Source organism: Porites lutea, chromosome 11, assembly GCF_958299795.1.
Source record: "Porites lutea chromosome 11, jaPorLute2.1, whole genome shotgun sequence".
Classification (NCBI taxonomy): domain Eukaryota; kingdom Metazoa; phylum Cnidaria; class Anthozoa; order Scleractinia; family Poritidae; genus Porites; species Porites lutea.
The window spans coordinates 25,915,292-25,926,452 of record NC_133211.1 but is presented as its reverse complement, the minus strand read 5'-3'; positions in this window follow the sequence as shown (position 1 = coordinate 25,926,452).

Here is an 11,161-nt window from a genome sequence, read left to right as displayed (position 1 = left end):
TTTTTACAAATTTCTTGATCATAACCTTTTAGTAGATGCAAAACTTATACTTACAATTCTACAACAAATATCTATTTTAACCTATTTGTAACATAATAATTAATCATTAATTTGTGCTGCAATTTTTGCCCAACATGTTACAAGATATGAAGTCTTCTAATAAATTTTGACGCTATTATTATTCATAGGAATATTTATTTTTAAACAATTTGTATGTAAACTCACTGTATTTTTAAAAAACATTTTTGCAAATGGTGTGTCCATAAATCTGTAAATTTGGTCTCTCAGTAGTGCAGCCTTCTGGGAACATTATAATGTCACTGGGCAATTCCACATGAGAAATGTGAAAATCATTGTTTTTAAAACTGTGTTTCTGATTGAATTATTACCTGCAGTGCATTGTAGACATGTCAAAGTGTACTGCAAAATGTTTTTTATTGCCTTGGGCAAAACTGTTCTCAGGGGGGGACACAAAGTATGTATGTGTTGATTTTTCTTTTGATGATCAATCTCTGCAATGCATATTTAAACTAATGGAAACTAAGCATGTAATATTTTTTTAACTTAAAACATTTACATCACAATTAATACCTTGCTGGGAACTAATCACATGTCATGTAAAATTTCTTCCAAATTATTTCTTAAAAGAGGGACAGTGATTCCAAGTTTTGTCACGGACGTTACGTAACATCCGTGACATTAAGTCTGTTTTTTCCCTCTCCTTAAAAAAGCAATTGAAGAACAATTAAACTATTGATGTTGTACAGCTATCAGTCCATCTGATATAGTTTGATGAAGAGAAGACTTTGATTTACTGTAACCTCTAATAAATATATACAGTCAAAGTCTGTCACGGATGTTACGTCACGGACGTTACATATTTCAATATTTGGAACACAACACATTTAATTGTTTTGAAACTTATACAAAATAAGCCTATAACGAAAAGTAGGCAAACATACATGCAAGTCTGTAAAATACACAAAGTAAGTCCATACAGCAATCAAACATTAAAACACTGATATGTCAAATAACAGTAGCCAAATGGTGGCTGAATTTCGAAATGTTCACTTTATACTGTACAGTCATAAAGTCTACATTGTACTGTCATTACTTTGAGAACTTTCTGAACTTTCTAATGAGTTTGAAAAGTTTTTCTACGTGTGACAGTTCTGGAATTGTGAAAGGTCCACTTATAAAACTAGGTACTGTAACTGGACCATAAAATATACTTGAAGTGTGTGCTTGGTCCACATCCTCTCTTCTAGGCCAATGGAAGGTCGTTGCCCCAACTTTATGCAGAAACTTAAACTGTACACAATCTTTGGTGACATCCAAAACTCTGCCAATGTAAAAATTCTTCACATAGTCAACTGCATAGTATTCTCCTTTTTGGACAGGTGTTGGTGGAAGGGGAGAAAGCTTTTTTTGATGTAGTTCTTTAATCATCAGTTTCCTGTATGCTGGAATGTGTGGCTGAGTTATCATGAGGCATTTGGTTGCCAAACATCTTGCATATAGACAAGTAAAAACACCACAATCAAATTGATTCACTTGTTGGGGAATCTCACCCGGGTTATTGACATAGAAAGACCATTCGCTGATGTTGATAGACGTTTCTGTCCTTTGGAGGAATGACATCATCTTTTTCACCCGTCTGGATACTGTTGGCTTAACAAATTGCCCAGGCAAACTATCAAGGACAACAAGACTCTTTTCCATTGGAAGCACCACTCCAAGAAACCAATGCTCACTGTTTGGACTGTTGCAGGGGAAAAATACTGCATTTTGCTGTAACAGATTCCCTTTGCCTTGAAGAAGCTGTTTCACTTTCCTTTTCCCCACTCCTTTCTCAAATTCTTCCCACCCAAACACTTCAACACCAGCGCTTTCTGATTTTAGTATTTTTAGATATGAATCAATGACAAAATTCGAAAGCCATTTCAATTCATCCTGAGGCAGATTTCCTTCCAATTCTTTCAAGTCATTCATAACAATTAATGAATCACCCTCAAAATCAACTCCTTCGCCCATAATCAACTGTACCAGAAAGTTACCGCATGGGTGAAGTTCAAACTCATCGCACTCTTTGTTAAGACATTCTTTGATGTGATTAGGCAAGCCTAATTCAATTTGAATATCACTGTCTCTGGCACCATCACTATTATTATCAACACTGTCATCATCGCTGTTGCTATCATCATTATCATCAACATTTCCCTTAACTTCATCATTGCTGCCATCATCATCATCATCAACACTATCATCATCCTCATCATCACTGCCATTGTCATCATCATCAACACTTACAGCATCATTGCTTCCAGCTTCAGAGACTAAAACTTCACTATCCGAGCAACCTGAATTGTCACTTGACAAATCAATTATTTTGTTATGCGTAGAGGGTTGATTTGAGTACAGACGGCAATGCAGATGATCTCCATCTGTTGGGTCCAAGCAGTGGATCTTTTTTATTCCAGGAATGGGTTTTGCCTGTTTAAAGCATTCATCAAGGCCCAGTTTGCTGCTGGATTTGTCAATGTCTTCATTCAGATACAGGTGAATGCCTATTGACTTGCACATTTGGGTAGCAACTTTGGCAAATTCCTCTGCATTTAACACCTGTGGCACTTTTCTGGTCGACACTGCAGTCCACACAACTCTTTTCACGGTTCCCCCCAAGCCATCAACAACTCCTTTTCCATGTGAAGTGGCAAAAAAATGCCATTTAATCTTCATTCCTTTTCTCTGTAATATTCTATAGAAATTGGCCATGTACCTGTTCTTAAACTGGGAATTGGGCCCATCTGAGAAGATATCAACGACTTTAATCTGTGGATAACTCATCCTTATCAAAGAATTGACCACAAAGTCCACAAAAACAGCAATTGATTTTTTTTCATGGCTGTGGTCATTACTAACAATGACATGAGAGTTACAGGTTGTGGTGTTGCTTGCATCTTTGACCCAAATGGCTACAGTGAACAATGTTCCTTGTTCTTGGCTCCAGTGAGCAGCTTGTATTTCATCTTGGTATTGGCAGGTATAGTTTTCTGCGAAATCTACCTGAATAACAGCTTCATCTGCTTTCAACTGAGCTATGCGGTCTTCAAAAAAAGTTGATTGCTTTCTTTTAATGAAGACATGTTCTAGGAAACAGGGAATTTGACCTTGAAGACAGTCAAGTGCCTCCTCAACAGTTCCCTCTTTTATCACTTTCTCCATCTTATTGACAATTTTTGGCTTGCCTTGTTTTGTTGTTATTGTATGGGTTACTCTTTCCCATTGACTCCATTTAATAAGCTCATCCAGTGGGGCATCTTTCTTGACATCTGCTAGCCAGTTTGGGCAGTTTTCACATTTACTCAGCATGCAATCTTCTGTGCTGCTGTTACACACTAGGTGGTCAACAAATGATCCAGAATAGGGAGGAAAACTGGAAATCTCTTTACTTAAACAGTCACAAAGATTCTTCACATTGTCATGATACCTACAAAGGCAAACTTCTCTTGGCATTGATGACTGTAATAAAACATTCACTGGTCGCAGGGAACTAAATTTACTTAGACTTATCTTGATATCAGGATTTTCTTTTTGAAACAATCCAAATGTCTCTTTCAAAGACCACATTAAGTGTCTCTTTTGGAGTTTTGACTTCTTACCACGCTGTCTTACTATCACATGGACACGGCGTCCTGGGGCTTGCCGAGATATTGAATCTTGAAAGTAGAATTTTTGAACACACTGAACTGTGGATTCATCTATTTTCTTATTACCACTAGGTGAATGCTGGGTGTTATCTGACAATGATAGACCACTAGATTTGGCAAGTTTTGATATAACCGCCTTTCTTTTTCTTGGGCTGTGAAGAAGAAGAGGAGTGAGTTTGTGCACTGCCTTTCCTAAAGCTTGAGGAGATTTGTATGCAAATGCGATATCACTGGGATCATGAGCAGGGGCTGGAGTTCCTGTAGCAGCTGCTTTTTTCTTTAACCTGTGCAATCTAACTCTTTGTCTGCATTTGATTCTCTGCTTTTCAGCTTCCAATGGACTCAAAACTTTCTTTCTACTTGCACGTTTGCGCTCCCTGTCTTTGTCTTTATATGCTGCATATGAATCTGCATTTGCTCTTATTCTTTTTCGGTAATTTCTGTTTCTTTCTGCTCCATTTACAGGCTTTTTAAAGGGATTCATTTCAGACAAAGTTGGCAATTATACATGTGCTTTAGCAATGGAATTTGAATTTTGGTCAGCAGTATTCCCAAAACTGCAGGCTCAGGTGCATGCTCACAGGTTAAGGCTGCTGACCATATTATCCACTAGTCACTTGTAAAAGATACACATGTACATGCACAGGCTGCCCAGACGTAGTATGTGTTACTGAATGAATATATTAATATCCACATGGACAAATTAATGCGATGAGTCGTCGAAACTCCCATGGACTAAAATAGTCTAAAAGTCAAAATATAACAAAGCAAAGCTAAGATACCTTCAACTGAACGTATCCTTGTCTTTCCTGGCCGGTTTAAGTGGCATTTTGTTGAGTTTTGAAATTGTAGGTACTATCCACTAAAGAAGAATTAAAGGCTGGCTACAAAACAAACAGACCATCTCCACGCGCCTTCACACGAAGCGCTATAAATTCGAGAATAATCGACGAATCCGCTCCAAATAACCATCGGCTAATCTGCAGGTAACGTGTGCTCCTGCTTCTGGCTCGCTTGCTCCACAAAACCCATCACAACTGCACAATAATTGCTCGCTCATCAACAACCACTGTTGACCTTTACGCTTCGATATGACCGCATACGACCAGGTTTAATACGCGACGTGAATATTCAAGCTTAGCGACCGCGTTCGCGCAACAATGCAGCACTTGCTATGGGAGGGATGGTACTATTGCTTCCAGGTCAATCAATCGGGAAAATAATATTGATGCCCTTGTCATTTTTTAAAAAGATCCAATTTGCCCAAGGAGCACCGAACAGATACGAATCTTATAGCGGAGCTAAAAAAAATGAGCGGCAGTGGAAAAAGTGAATAAGAACATGTACCACATTTTCTCCATAAAAAGTGAAAACCAGGAAGTTTTCTGGACGTTTCACGTTGCAGTCATGCAAATCAACGGCAAGGAAATGTACAAGAAAGTGTGCTGCAATTAGACCTATTGTTGTTTTTCACAGTTCTGGTCAAGGGCATCCAACTTTTAATTTTTCACATTTCACTCACCGGGTTAGGCTATTTTTCTTAGAGAGTAAAATGGAATCCTAAAATTTTCGGATTCAAAAATGTGATGAAAGAAGGTATCTGAAAAATTATCTCCTTCGTAATACGTTAAATTGCATCTAAAATTTTCGGGAAAATAATTCTGAATTCCTCGTAATTTCGAAAAGACTCAAGTTCCTCTAGAATGGCCGAACACTGAGATGCAAATTTTATAGCGCCACTTAGAATGCATTTCTATAGAGCTAAAAGTACTTTATGAATAGCTACAGAAGTGTTTTCAATTGAAAGTATTTGAGGAAACAGTCGTTGGGTGGCCCTGTCTCGTTGCCTTCTCCGCTTAGCATTACACGATATATTTTATATTTAGTATGAGCAAACTATAAATCATTAGCTTCGCTTTTAGCCCTCCTGACTAAATTTATGTAAGCGCTGTTTAGAATACATTTTTCGATCAAAAGTACCCTGGACAGCCTTAAATGTGTTTTCGATGCATTTAGGGGGAAATCATCGTTGGGTGCCCCTGAGTTTTGAGAATAATAATAATAATAAAAAAAGATATCGCGCACATAAATTTTACCTTACGATATCTTCAGCTGTATCTTCTATTCAGCTGCATAGCGGGGGCCAGATTTTGCCTTTTTCCTGGGCGGAAAATTCTCGTCCTCCTTCACCAGTTTGGACAACATATTATGGAGTAAGACGTTGTTAATCTAAGCAAATAAGTCTGGTAGAGTCAAGAACCTATGCAAGCGGCTGGACGAACAATGTGACAGCAGCTGAGACAGCGAACGTTAGAAGAATTCGAACATGAAAACCAGGGCTGCCCTGTTGAAAACTTACGGACGGTCCCGCGATCGCCTTTTGTTTTCTGGTCAAAACTAACGCAGCGAACCTTCGGTCAGTCGATTGACCTGGAAGCAATAGTACCATCCCTCCCATAGCAAGTGCTGCATTGTTGCGCGAACGCGGTCGCTAAGCTTGAATATTCACGTCGCGTATTAAACCTGGTCGTTTGCGGTCATATCGAAGCGTAAAGGTCAACAGTGGTTGTTGATGAGCGAGCAATTATTGTGCAGTTGTGATGGGTTTTGTGGAACAAGCGAGCCAGAAGCAGGAGCACACGTTACCTGCAGATTAGCCGATGGTTATTTGGAGCGGATTCGTCGATTATTCTCGAATTTATAGCGCTTCGTGTGAAGGCGCGTGGAGATGGTCTGTTTGTTTTGTAGCCAGCCTTTAATTCTTCTTTAGTGGATAGTACCTACAATTTCAAAACTCAACAAAATGCCACTTAAACCGGCCAGGAAAGACAAGGATACGTTCAGTTGAAGGTATCTTAGCTTTGTTTTGTTATATTTTGACTTTTAGACTATTTTAGTCCATGGGAGTTTCGACGACTCATCGCATTAATTTGTCCATGTGGATATTAATATATTCATTCAGTGACACATACTACGTCTGGGCCGCCTGTGGTACATGTAATACCTATATTTAACACAAGATAATCATTTTCTGTATTTAGCAAAGAATAAAGCCTCCTTATTCGGTGGATTGGGACAACAACTCACACAGTGTAACGTCCGTGACATTGAATGTAACGTCCGTGACAACACTTAAAAAGGATTCTACAAAAGGACCTAAGAGAAATGAAATTGCCCACTACATTTTTAGTTAACATGTTCCCAAAGCTAAATATTTATGGAGAACTTCTTATCAAGAACATTCAAAATTCACAGGAATCTTGATTTAATGGAAATGTATTTATAGGAGTAGTTGTTTTTATGTAACGTCCGTGACATACCTTTTTCTGTTTATTTTCTCTTTATCAAAGAGGTCAAATTGGGAAACAAAATTACCTATTCAACCAACCAATGTTTGTAAACACATATATTGAAGATAAGTTGCAAAAAATCATTTTCATATATTATTAGTAAAAGTTTAAATGTATAAAACTGAGTCTGAATGTAACGTCCGTGATGGTGGAATTGCCCCACTAACATTGCCTTTTGGTAAATTTATACCACAACAAAAACATTTTGACAAACCTGATTTATACTGATGTGAAACTCCTATTTAAACCAAACTGTGGCACAGGGGAAGTAAATAAGTACATGTAGACCATTTGAGTAAACAAAATGAAACTAGGCTGGCGCTTCAGTTGGTTGGACAATTTCTTACGTATTAATGTAATTTGTCACCACAATCCTCCAGTTGGTGTTTTTGTTCACAAGAATTTGGGAAAGGCCTATAAACTGCAGGCCATAACATTACCTTTTGCGAAGAAACAAAAAAAGATCTGTAAAATAGCAAAATTTCGCCAATACTGAATAGATTTAAGATAGCATTTTGTTTGAAAATCCATATAACTCAACCTAAGTTCTCAACAGTTACTGGTTAATGAAAAGTTCATTACGTGATGTAAAAAGAAAGTTAGTTGGATATAGTAATCAATTTTAGAGAAAAAAAATGGCTTAGATAGCATATTAAAGTTTTTGTTTCAGTTTGCAACAACAAAAATAATTGTAATCTGGATTTCCATGCAAAATTATGCCACTTCTTGTGTATCGAATAAGACCCTAAAAGATTCCTCATCTAATCTAACAGTTTATTAGACATTGGTTGGGGCTTTATTTCAGGCATCTCTTCAATTTATTGCAGTAACATGCAATAGAATGTTGTATTGGCAACTCACTAGTCAACTGTTAAACTGATTTTGAAATTAAATTAATGTTTTTTACCGGTACTCACTTTGACCAGAACTTAGATTAGATCTTTTTCACTCTCCCTTTTTTTAGCCTGACCTTGGAAAACTTTTTTCTCTTACTATCAAAAAACCTGATATATTAAATACATTGAAATTTGCGTCATGGGTTACATAACCTGTCTGTTTAGAATTCAATAAGTTGATAAATAGATAGAGACTTCGCTACATAGTATCTTATACAGAGTATAAAACTAAGACATGAAAGGTCTAGACAGCAGAACAATATCGATAGCCGCACAAACACAAACTTTCTTTAATTTACCAGACATGTTTCGATGGTACATCCGTCATCTTCAGTGTTACATATTTTGAAATCACCATTGAATTTAAATTGCACGCGATGTTACAAAGTTCATTACATTGTATTGGCAATATTGCGTACTGAAAAGTTTATTAGTATGCTTAGCTACTTACTGGGAGAGAGTCAGGTTAATGTGTTTCACCTGCTGGTTGAGGTCAAGTTTCTCCCATTTTATGAACATAGATTCATTGATTCATAGATTCATTTACAGGACCCTTGTGGTTTATAAATTTTTGTGTACAAGTTGTAATGCTTGTTATGTTGGTGAAACCAGCCGACATTTCTCCACATGAGTGCGTGAGCACTTACTTTCCGACAGGTCTTCAAACGTTTTTAGACATCTGCAGAGTTCAGAGTCTTGCCGAACATCCTGCACACCAGACTGCTTCCAGATCCTGGATTCTGCAGCTACTAAATACCAAGTGAAGCTCAAACAATCTATGTTCATAAAATGGGAGAAACCTGTCCTTAACCAGCAGGTGAAACACATAAACCTGACTCTCTCCCTGTAAGTAGCTAAGTGCCACTAATTTTAAACTTTTCAGTACACAATGTTGCCAATGCAATGTAATGAACTTTGTAGCATTGCACGCAATTAAAATTCGACGGCGATTTCAAAATATGTAACACTGAAGATGACAGATGTACCGTCAAAACATGTCTGGTAAATTAAAAAAAGTTGTTATGTTTATGTGGCTAAGACATAAAACTTTTCAAGTCATGACATATTATTCCTCTTTATGTGTTGTTATACTTCTGGATAAACTATTAAACACTGCATCTGGTGCTCCTAATGCCCTTAGCATTGCAAGACACCTTCTTTCAACTGCAATTTGACGTGGTGTCTTGTGAAGAGTGTTCCAGGTTTTCGACAATCTCTGAGCAGTTATTCCAAAGTTCTCAACGAAATACAAAACAGTGTTAGCAGAACTGTCATCTGAAACAATGAGGTGGAGAAATGTGTCCCCCCTCTTGTTTGCTGCTGATAAGATTTCATCCTTTTTTTCTGGTGGTATGCAAGAGGTCTCTTTGATCTTAACCAACAGAACATTTAAATATAGTCGAGAACAAGGGTTCATGTTGCAACGTCTCGCCAAAAAATGCAGCAAAGTGTCGTGTGATTTCACATCTTTCTCTGACAACACTTCAGGCATATACTTCAGGAATATGGCAAAGACGTTAAGAAAAATGTTTCCAACATACTCAGAAGAACTTCTTGGATTCAGGCTACTGCCAAGATAGCGAATCATAGAATGCAAAGGCCCGTCCTTGTGTCGACCTATTTTCTTTGACAAGTCAAATCCTTTCTCTTTCACAAGATACTCCAAGACTCTGTACTTTCCAAGAATACAGACCCAATGTATTAATGGGAAGCGAGGTTTGCCCTTTTTAGAGGGAACGCAGCTAGAGTGAAGCCATTTTTTAGCCGAATGCTTGTCCAAGCATTTCTTAAAGTCTGCATTTCCTTGTTCCTCTGTATTTGAGCATTTAATTAGAGAAGCAATTATCTCATGGTGTCCTTCAGAAAAGGTAAATCCTGACCAACAAGATTCTGAAGATGAAGGTGAGCAATCCATGCACCAATAAGGCCTTTTATAAGGCCTTGGTACCTGATAAACAAAGTATTAATAGCATGTGAGTATGTCAATCCTGGGAATTTTACTCCTACGTTAACATGGTGTGTGACATCTAAGGACTGTACCTCTAACCCAGCAGCACCTGGTGGTGCCTTGCAACTTACTTAAATAATTAGCAATATTAGTCCCCGAGCCCGAATGGGCTCTGAGTCAGTAGCTTATCGAGACAAAACAACTTAAGCTAGTGAAAGCTAGACTTTAATCCTTGTTTGCAACCAAAAAGCTAGCACTTTTCGCTACTAGTGGGCTATAAGTCTAACGAACTGTCACAGAGTCTGGGCCGCCTGTTGTGTCAGCGAAAAGTTTGTTGTTAAGAAGAAAAGGGGAGATAGCGGTCCAGCTGTGAAGGTGTTACCGTCGTTAAGCAGTTTGTACTGCCTGTTATCTTATCAAGACAAAAAAGCAATAAAGTTGTGAATTTTATCGATTTTGAATCGCTTTAACAATAAAGATTTTAGTTAACTCCAGGTTAATTAAAAACTGCTTCACATTTATACTAGAACGTTCGAACAACAATCCGACCGACTGGGTTCGATTGATTTTTGTTTCAGTTTCGTTCGATTAGCAACCTTGGGACTGTGCAGGTCTTTCCGCCGACTTTAAACATGTTCGCATATAATTTTTACATTGTTGAACTCGCAAATTGAGAATAAGTATTGCTCAACATACCTGTGGCATGTTCGGCGTGTAACCCGCAGTAAAATAAGGAAGTGCTGTCGACATTTATACTCATAGGCAATAACAATGAGAATTTTAAAGGTAATCCAAGTCCAGCTATCCCATAAGACTTTCGGCGTCGGATTATGAACGCTGGAGATCTGGGACCAATTTTCCTAGGTCCAGGCCCCTGAAAACACTGCAGCAACTTCGTCCCCAGGGTTAGGGTTAGGGGTGGCTCTGACCGTCCTTATTGTATTTATCTCTGCTCTGTGACTTCTCGCCGCACTCATGAACGCCTGCCATGTGGAACAGGCTAAGTAATAATTTGCGGAAAAGGATTGACCATTTCAGAGTTTTTAGAGCTGTATCATTTATAAACTTACATCAGCAAATACTTTTCCTTTTTCAAAAATCAATGGTAAGTCTCACTTACATCTGATGGATATCTATTTATACAGTCGGCCTATAAAATGAAATACTTTTGATGAAAAGCCAGTGACAATAACTCATTATGAAAAGTGTGTCAAATTTACATTCAATATTAATACAATTGTACAGAATTCTCCAGAG